Below are 11,071 nucleotides of genomic sequence, written 5' to 3'. Positions count from 1 at the left end.
AATAAAGGGTGCTGGGTGTGATGGCACGGTGAAGGCATGCCTGAAATGGATCTTTTCCCTCATTAGGAAGTGGATGGGGCAGAGAGAAGGAAAAAATTTCTACTTAATTTCAAGATGCTAAATGAATTACCTAATGAATGAAGGCTTGTCAGGGAGGGCAGATAAAAATCTCAGCCTCCCCCTGGTGAACATCCAATGAACTTCAGCTGTCATCACTTCCTTTGAGCCACAGTTTGCTTTAGCTCCCCATTGTGCAAAATCCACCAACCCTATAGGGCGCAAGCTCCTTAGAATAGATCCATTTGTCTTGAGAATGTGCCAGATGCACATTTTTGAAAAGTGCAAACCTTTACACTAGTCTCATATTCAACTATGAAGTGGAACCAAATGAAGAAAATAGGGCTCTAAAAAGACCAGTTGGCCTTATTTTCATACCTAAATATATTTCCAAAGTTCTCACAATATACAAGGTTATTAAGCTCTGGGAGTCTTTTTTATTGCATTCTAGAATGGTGGTCATACAGAATTTCTTTTCTTTTCTTTCCTTTCCTTTTTTTTTTAAAACAAAGCAAAGCAACTTTCCTGGGAGGATAAAATAGGCTCACAGCATAAGGTTGGCGTGGCTATTGCTCATAGGAACAGGTCAGTAATCCAGTGACCCACGTTGTCGTGTAGCTCGATGACTTTAGGAGAGTAAATGCACAAAAATATAAAGTTCTTGTCAGGTGGTGCTGGCATACACCGTTAATCCCAGCACTCGGGAGATAGAAGTATGTGTATCTCTGTGAGTTCAAGGCCAGCCTGGTCTACAAGAGCTAGTTCAGGGCAGATAGGTCTGTTACACAAAGAAAACCTGTCTTGAAAAACCAAATTCCAGATGATGACCAGCTAGTGGACCTGGGCAGTAGACTAAGGACAATGTTTCTTTCATAGCTGATTTATGGGAACATAAAACACAATAGAAAAAGAAACCATTGCTGTTTAATCCACTGAGACCTGGGGCTTGCATACTACCTACCTACGCTGACTGACATAAACCCTCCATCACTAAATCCCTTTCTGGATTTAATGGATTATTAATGACAACCCATTGTATGCCAGGTACTCTGCCCATCTCATTTTCATACTAATTTGTGATTTTACAGAGGTGGGAAGTGAGTCAAAATTTCACTTCATGTCAGTGGTAGAGGCAGAGTATAAACACCATGTCCAGACTCATGGTGCATACCTGCAATCTCAGCACTTAGGAGTATGAGAAAATGGAACAGGGATTGAGGTCATCATAGTCTGCAAAGAAAGGTGAGCTAGTTTGCATTTTATAAGATCCTGTTCCAAAAGGAAGAAGAAGATAGATAGATGATAGATAGATAGATAGATAGATAGATAGACAGACAGACAGACAGACAGACAGACAGACAGACAGACAGACAGATAGACAGACAGGCAGGCAGGTAGACAGACAGACAGACAGACAGATAGAAGATAGATAGATAGATAGATAGATAGATAGATAGATAGATAGATGATAGATAGATAGATAGATAGATAGATAGATGATAGATAGATAGATAGATAGATGATAGATAGATAGATAGATAGATAGATAGATAGATAGATAGATAGATAGATGAAGAGAGAGGAGGAAAGGAGAAGGAGAGAAATATGAATTCTGACTTCACTTCCAGTTCTCATTCAATTACACCCAGGATTCCATTTATTCATCAAATCTTTTCTAATCCATTTTAGACTACTACTTTTAGCCTCCCCAAAAGTTTATAGTTCCCAGTATTTCTGTGCATTAGAGATATTTTCTCCTTGAAATTGGCACATACTGGTAAAATCTAACCTTTAAAAATCACTGTCTTCAGAGAGCACAGGGAGAGCTCAGAAGCGAGAGTTAAAAGAACAATTTTCCTTTTAGTAATGTCTTCCCTCCAGACAAGGGGGACAAAGGCAGCAATCTGAATGATCAGCTCTCCTGGACTCCTTATTAGCCGACCCCAGTGATGGCAGGGCACAGGCTTTGAGCCACACTGCCACCCTCACTATAGAAGCACTCATATCCTCGTTCTGTGACTGAGCAGGTGCTGGAAGCAAAGTTGCATGGTGACCCAGTTTATTGCATGGCAGAAGCAGAACAGCACCCCAGCTGGGGAGAAGACATTCCAGCCTCACTCCTTTCAAGGATATTTGCATAGATAAATGAAAGTTTGTGTGAGCACAGAGGATAGATTGTCCTCCAGATGCACATGTGCAACTTTGAATCCGCCAGCAGTCATCATTATAATAACTAAGGTTTATAGAAGGTTCTTTTTCTAGAAGGATCCCAAAGAGCTTCACAAAACCCTCACAAATTACTGGCAAAAGCCTTCTTTCAGATCCACATGGAGAATCTCTGTGCTAATATTATGCTTTCCCAGAACAACACGTCCAGATGTCAATGAGAGATTACCCATGTGTCAGGAGAATAGAATAGTGAAGTCAAAACTGACCATGGGGTCAGGATATGTAGAATTTTGCCCCAAATACATATAATAGCTATGTCTCTGCTCACCTATGGTATTGTAAATGACAGCTGCCTATAGCTACCCACTAGCATGGCACACTGGCTCAATATCAACAGTAAAAACAAAAGAGACAATGCTGCACCCTCCTGAAAACTTCATGGGGTTATACATGGAGAATCGCCCTTTGGCCTTTTCTTTTAGCCACGTCGTGTAACACAGGTTCACTTTCCCTAGGTTTAATAAGATGGATAATAAGATGGGAGAGCAGCCCATCTGCAAGCTTTCCCTAAAACAGAACAAATCCAGTATAACCAAGTTGTGCTTTCTACTCGATAAGTTATGGTTTGGCTTGGGATTCCCTCCCACCATTACAGTCAGGGCTTAAGTTGGAAGGGGATATAAAATTAAATCTTGCAGTTCTTTCCAGAATATTGAATCATTTTTCTTTGATGTACCTCATCAGCATTCAGACTGACCCACTCAGACTGCAGGTAAGAGGCAGGGTTGACATTCACATTCAGTTCTTTAATTGAAGGTCCAAATCAAATTTAAGTATTCAAGCAAAAATTAATTATATTTTCATATGCTATGTGTCTTTCATTGAAAGTTATACATTTAAAATAATTTGTGTCTTTTAGGTTGAAAAAAGTTTTCATGCCAAACTGTATTTCACATAGGCACATATTAGAAGTCATCACACAATTTTCACAGTATAGTGAATCTCCTTTTTCAACTAACTGAGATGTTCTAAGACGTGAATCTATTGTAATGAACGTCTTAAAATCATATAAGGAGGTTTGGAGAGGTGGCTCAGTGGTTAAGAACACTTACTGTTCTTCTAGAGGACCCAAGTTTGGATGCATTTACTGCTCTTCCGGTACATGCAAGGTGGTTCACAACTACCTGAAACTTCAAGGTATTTAATATGCTCCTCTGGCCTCCATACCCCCTGACATACTTGACATACTCTCATAGACATACACACACACACACACACACACACACACACACACACACACACACACACACATTCATACATAAATGAAACATTGAAAGTAAATGTTAAAACAATATAAGGAAAGTTCAAAAAACATGTAAGCTCAGCATTAAATAGTATAAAAGGGTCTTCAAACTGTTTCTTAAAGTCCATAAGAAAAATTAAGTTAGAAAGATAAATAGAAAATGCACCCATATTTGAGTATTTTGAGGACTTAGCAGCAAACATAACATAGAAAAGTCAGGAAGCAAAAGTGGACTTGAGACTTGAAGAATAAAAAATGCTAGAGCTACCTGGAACTGACTGTGGACTTGAAAGAAGTTGTCAGTCTCCTGATGGATGATGAAAACCAAACTCGGGTCCTCTGGAAAAGCAGTAAGGGCTCTTGACCACTGAGCAACCTCTCCAGCATTATCGGATCGTCAGACTGCTATTACTATTTAGCCACATCAAGGACAAGGACATCCATGTGGTTCTTGCTGCCTCCTTCTGCCCTCTCAGCTGTTCCACTTCATTCCAACATCAAAGGCCAACAAACAGGGGTGTCAGCTTGAGACATTTCTGAGGAGCACAAAGGTGTGTAACTCCTTTAGCTCATTTAAAAGCAAATGTTCCGAACATGTAAGATCAGGAACAGACTGCCACCTGAGCATTTTGCTGAGGTACTGGTCTATTCTTCATGAGTGGTCCTTAAAAAGATCAGAGACCTGAGCAACACATGGTCACCTGCTTTCATTTTAAACCCCACACGTTGGAAATGTGAACTGGTGTAAGACTTTGTTAGCACAGCACTGCAGACAAACCTTTTGCAAAGCATCAATAGATGAATACAGAAGATAGACTTCATGCACCCAAAACAGAGAATAAAAGTTAATTAAATTATGAATAAGACTGAAGAAAAAGAACAAACAGTAGTTACATAAGAGGTGACAGCATAAGGCTTTTATAAACCCATAAGAAAATAACCCATTATAACAAGAAAAGAAAGTGCTAAAAAAAAAATTAGCTCTCAGGCTGAGGATGGAGGCCAGCACTAGAACAGCTGCCTAGCTCACATAAGGGAATTGGCTTCATCCCAAGCACTGGGAAAAAGAAAAGTTACATCTGATTAACAGTCAAAAATGATTATTAAGACAATGCATTGCTATTTATTGCTTATCTTGCTGGTTTCAAAAGTAATGCTCTGAAAACCATGCTTCTGTAAGGAGTAGATATGATTACGAATTTTCTGCATTCATATTTGGAAATAAAGAATGTTTTCCTGCCATTTGATCCAGGAATTTTATTTTTATGAGTTTGTCATAAAGAAATAACCAAGAGTGCACAAACTATCTACTCAAAATACATTCACCAAAACACGTTTTATAACCGTTCACAATTCGAAGCAATTCTAACATCCTAATGTAGGAAACTGATAATTTAGAAAATTGAGAATTGAGAAAATAGTGCCATGCAGTCTTTTAACAGAGTATTTCCGAGTTCTTTTTGCTTATTTGTGGTTGCTTGGTTTTAAGATACAGCTTTGTGTATCTCAGGTTGGCCTCAAACTCACTATGTCATCAAGGATGGACTTGAACTGATACTCCTTCATTTCCTGGGTAACAAATTTACAAATGTGGCTTTGTAGTATACTATCTTTAATATATAAAATATGATATTCAATTAAAAAAACATATACACCAAAATAGAGCAAAAAAGTTATAGATAAATTTCTATAATTAACGTGTTTTTTTGTAGCATGTGGTTTAAGTTTTAAAAGAAGACAATGAAGTATATAACTTTCCTAGAAGTAAAAGAGCATCTTACTATAATTTTATTCTGTTCAGAAACACAGAAATGTTTTGTGTCTTATGTTCCCAAAAGTATAAGCCTGAGTCTCCAAAGGAAATTCTTGGAGAAAAATAATGACAGTAAATCAAATCAAAGGGCAGCACTGTTTCTTCATCTGAGCCTACTTGTGCCAACCAGCAGCCTATCGCCCACTGGGAGTGGTAATCATCAAGGAGTGGTAATTCCTCAGGCCCTCAACTTCGCAGACTCCAAGGAAACTTGAATGCACAGTTATCGAACTATGGAATCAGTCTCGCTACTGCTACGAACAACTGAAGTGCCCTGGAGTGGGGCTTGGGTATCCTGACATTCTTTCATGACTGTAAAACTCGAGTGCTGGCATTCCAATACACCTGACTACTGCAGAGATCCAATCATATTCCAGTGTCTGCTCACTTGTTCTATCACAGGACATCCATTCCTGCCACACTGTGATAGTTTATGCACATCATTGCAGAATGCTTGTACTCTCAGTTGTGACTGAATATTTGTGTTGTCTCCTAAATTCATATGCTGAAGTCCTAACTTCCAGTGTGGATGCATTTGGAGATGAGGCTGGATGGGTTGGCATTTGATAGACTTTTGATACCTTGATACAACCTACAGTTGTCTGGGAAGAGGGACCACAATTGAGGAATTTCACCCAAAATGAGCACTTATGTTGGGCATTTTCTTGATTAATGATTGATGCAGGGAGTAGCCTACCATGGGTAGTGCCATTTCTAAGCAAGTGGATTTGGGCCACATAAAAATGAAGTAGCTTAGTGGGCCAGAGAGAGCAAGCCAGGAAGCAGCATTCTTTTGTGCTCTCTGTTTTAGTTCCTGCCTTGAGTTCCTGTCCTTACTTCCTGCAGTGACTGACTGTTACCTGGAAGTTTAAGATAAAACAAACCTCCTCCTCCTCAAGTTGCTTTTGGTCAATGTTTTATCACAGGAAAAGACAAGCAAATTAGAACAAGACTGAAGGTTTGACTTTCTTTGGTAGGAGAGAACAAAGCAGAATGAGCAGTGGCTGCTTTCATGTATTTATTTGTTTAGCATAGGCACTGCTCCACACGCTCTTAGGAGTGCTAGATTCTGATTAGCTTACGATTGAATCCTTTGAGCCATGAACCATTCCGAAATTGTTGTGGGAGTAACTTCCGCTGCCTCAACCAATAGTTGCTGAAATACGAGCCCACAGTGCAGCGGGGAGCGACTTCCGCTCCGTCAGCCAATAGCTGCTGAAATACCAGCCCACTGGGGCGTGGTATATTTCTCTTTTAAAAAGAGAAACATATCCAGAATAGGCCCTCTTGGTTCCGGCTCTTGGTTCCAGTGCTTGCTCCTGGCTCCTGCTCCCAGCTCCTGCGACTAGGCTCCCTTCCTGACGGTTTATGGTGTATCTAAGTTTTTACCCCCCAAAATAAATAACCCCTTAAAACATAACTGGTGTGGGATTGATTCGCCGATACGAAATTCTACATTACTCTTTTACATTAACTGCAAAGTAAGTTTGCAGTTACTTGTAGATTCTGGATCAACAAGACTAGCCTCCTTGCTGCCAAGTGATATAAAACTGCATAGTAATTCCAGTTCCATACTTTTGTGTAGGATTGACTGAGGCTTTGATGGGAAAGTCAACTCAGTTAAATTTTTGCCATCTCAATTCTACTTTAAAAAACAAAACTAAATTACAAGGACTAGTCTCAAAACTATACTCCCTAAGCCTTGCAAACACGTATCCATCTTTGACTATTTCTTATGAAAACTAACCTAAAACAGTGCAGTTGAATAATCAGCCTATTGTTACTGCCATAAACTCATATACAAGATACTCTAAAACTGACTTACACAATTCTTTCTCTCTTTACTAAATATCCTGTTGATCAAGAAGACCATTCAATGTTCCTGTGTGTAAATCCTGGACAGCGTTAGACTCATACAGTTCAGAGTTCGTCTTCAGTTCTTCATGGCTACCTATGGCCAGCTCAACTCATGGGAAACTCTTAAATAGCCTCTATAGACTGGAGAGCATTGCCTCAATTTGTGTTGTCAAAGTACATTCTTTTTCAAATACACCACTGGTCCATGTGGAACTGTGTTTCTTCTCAACATCTGCTTGTGCATCCTGATTATTATATATTATGGAAGTACCAAATTCATGATTTGGAGTATTTTCCCTAGAAAACTTTAGGTAAGGATCAAGGTTAAATGCTATATGAGAGACTGTGTGTATTAGACAAAGTATACTTTCAGAGATCTAAGTGGAAAGGTGACATATACAAACGGCAGCTATGTCCAAGTATTTAAGGGTAGTCACTAAGTAGAACAGCCTGAAAGAGGTACTCAGAATAGCTGGCCTTAGAATCTGTGGTAGTAAGATGTCATCCCTGTGAGTGGCTGGTGCTCAAAAGAAACACTTGAAGGATAATTTTTCATCCGTATTCTCTCATCAAGGAAAGTTTCTGTTTTAATTCCACACAGAAATAACATGAACTTCAGACACTAGATGTAAACTGTGTGTGTCTATAATGACGGTGTAAGCCTAGGTCCTTGAGACTTTTCATATGTGCCAGGCTTATGAAGTAAATGTTGGTCTGTACAGCTGACTAATCAATTTATTTGGTTTAAAATATTTTTAATCATAATTCTGGTAATCCATGTGCATATGCAGCTAACAGTTTGAAAACCTTTATCTAAAAATCCGAGGCACAAAGCAAGCTTAAATTGCACACTTTATCAATATATCAAATGGGCTACAGATGTCTGTACCACACAGTAGGCAAACTTCTCATGATACCCATTACTAAGCAAAATAAACACAATAGGCATCCTCTCCATTAAATTTCTGCTAGGAGATACCTGCTGGTTCTTCCTAGGAATTTAGGAATTATCACTGCCTTGTTTGCAAGGATCCCATGTCAGCCAATGAACATTTTGCCTCGGGCAAAAAGCATACCAGGCAATGGTGAATTTTTTATGAGTCAGAGTTTGGATTGATTCCTAATTTAAATAATGTGGTACATTTCTAGAAGAGTGAAAATGAGATGTGACAATTTAATTTTCTCTGCCATTTGAATAAGAGAACGACGTTTTAAAGTATATTCCATCACTTGGGACTAGTCTAAAATTACTTAAGAATGATGTCAACCTTTCTGAAGATCAGCATTTGGGTTAGTTAGCATCACTGTAAGAATTTGCGCTGAACTTTTGAGCTTCTCTAGAAGTATTCTCACTGGGGTTCCTACGACTCTTTCTTCCAACTACAGTCCATGAACGGCTTTATCCCTGTGCCCCTGATGATCAGGTAAGGCTCCTCCATCACAGCTAGCATATCATAGGTGACTGCTAACATACACCACATCTCCTGCATGGAAAGCTTGCTCTTCACTCAATCCTGAGCATATTAGTCACTTTGCAGTCACTGTGATAAAATAGCATGATGAAGATAATTTAGAGAAGACAGGATTTATTTTGGTGGAGGGATGCACAGGGTTAGAGTAACTAATGAGAGAGGCAGCATGGTGTCAAATGGTAGACATAATGGTTGGAACAGAAAACTTGGAACTTTGTGCATCTCAAGCACAAACACAAAGCGGTGAGAGCAAATGGAGATGGCATGAGGCTTTTTCCTTAAAAGACTGCCCTAGAGAACACTCTTGCATTGCTGGTGGGAGTGCAAGCTGGTCCAGCCTCTTTGGATGTCAGTGTGGCGATTTCCCAGAAAATTAGGAAGCAACCTTCCTCAAGACCTAGTAATATCACTTTTGGGTATATTTCCAAAGGATGCTCAATCATGCCACAAGGACATGTGCTCAACTATGTTCATAGCAGCTTTGTTTGTCATAGCCAGAACCTGGAAACAACCTAAAGGTCCCTCTACCGAAGAATGGATAAGGAAAATGTGATACATTTACAAAATGGAGTACTACACAGCAGAAAACATAACGACATCTTGAAATTTGCAGGCAAATGGATGGGGCTAGAAAACATCATATTGAGTGATCACAGTAACCCAGACCCAGAAAGACAATTATCATATGTACTCACTCATAAGTGGTTTTTAAACATAAAGCAAATAAAACCAGCCTACAAATCACAACCCCACAGAGTCTAGACAACAAAGAGAGACATACATGAATCTAATCTACATGGAAAGTAGAAAAAGATCAGATCTCTTGAGTAAATTGGGAGCATGGGGACCATGGGAGCGGACTAAAGGGGAGTGGAGAGGTAGTGACGGGAACAGAAAAAAATGTATAGCTCAATAAAATCAATAATAATAATAAAAAAGTCCACCCTAGTGATAGACTTCTTCCAGTAAAGAAGTATGCCTCCCCAAAGAGTGCCACCATCTAGGAATAAGTGTTCAAGTACCTGAGACTATGGGGCCTATTTCTCACTCATATCTACACTGTTTGCATTTTAGTTTCCTACTGAGATTCTTGCTTCACTGGTGATGGGAATATCTGAAACCACATTCCTAACACTTAATGAGATATATGAAACCCCATTTCTTATATTCGGTTCCCCAAAGAAAACAACATCCACATAAACATGTAAAACATGCAGTCAGGAATGCCCTTGAGCTTCGGAATAGGGGGTGGGGTATAAGTATGCGTGCACATGTGTGTCTGGGGGAGGGTTGCACACTTGTGGAAGCAAAAAAGAACAACCTCCATTAATCTCTGATCTAATTCATTCAAGGCAGGGTCTCTTAGTGAGTCTGGATCTCAGTGTTTTTCTGCTAAACTGGTTGCCAACAAGCGCCAGTGATTCTCTTATCTCCATTCCCAGCCCAACACGTGCAGACAAGCTTAGGTTTTAACATGGGTACTGGAGATCTGAATTCAAGTCCAGATGCTTGGAAGGGAAATGTTAAGTCTCAGATTCTGGGATAAAGGGCTGAGGTGCCTGTTTAACATATCAAAGCAAACTTGGTCACCAATTCTCTCAGCATCCCTGAGCACCTATCTGCTATTGGGTGTGCCTGGCTTACCACCACCACCTTCCACCACTCCCCTGCTACTCCCAACCTTTCCTTCGAGGCACTTCCCTACATAGTACAGTCATTTTGGCTACATGCCCCTTTTTACCTATTGACCTCTTGGCTGCTGTACCTGGTTCCCCTCTCTATCTTCTCCCTTCCCCTTCCCACTTTTCACATGACTCAGGGCCATGTCCTCTCTGGACTCTCCCTTAGGTCTCTGCCTCTGGCTATGTTCTCCCTTTTATCTACAATTAAACTTTCTCCTCCACCATACATAAGAGCAGTTATGTCCTTCCATTTTATTTATTTATTTATTTACTTTCATTCAGGAAGCACTCCTATCCACCAAGTAATAGTCCCCACTGCATGCACCAGAATCTTGACTTCAGTGTTTATATGAGCTCACATTGCATCATTTCTAACAAATACCTGGGCTGGATTATTATTGGATTAGTGAGGGTTTCTCTAGTGGAACAGAACCAATGGGTTAGATTAGAGAGAGAGAGAGAGAGAGAGAGAGAGCAAGAGAGAGAGAGGGATAGATAGAGAAATAGATAGATAGATAGATAGATAGATAGATAGATAGATAGATAGATAGATAGATGAATTTATTAAATCACCTTTGAAATTGTAAGAACAACAGAACCACACCTGGGAAGTGAGAACCTGGCAGTTACTCAGTCTACTGGACTGGTTGCCTCAGCGGTCTCAATCTGTCCCTGTAAACTGGAGAGGTTCTAGGAGAATCCCTAGTCCCTGGTCCAT

This window comes from Myodes glareolus, chromosome 7 (assembly GCF_982192425.1).
Source record: "Myodes glareolus chromosome 7, mMyoGla1.1, whole genome shotgun sequence".
Lineage (NCBI taxonomy): Eukaryota > Metazoa > Chordata > Mammalia > Rodentia > Cricetidae > Myodes > Myodes glareolus.
The sequence above is the reverse complement of the archived record's forward strand: the minus strand, read 5'-3'. Positions refer to the sequence as shown.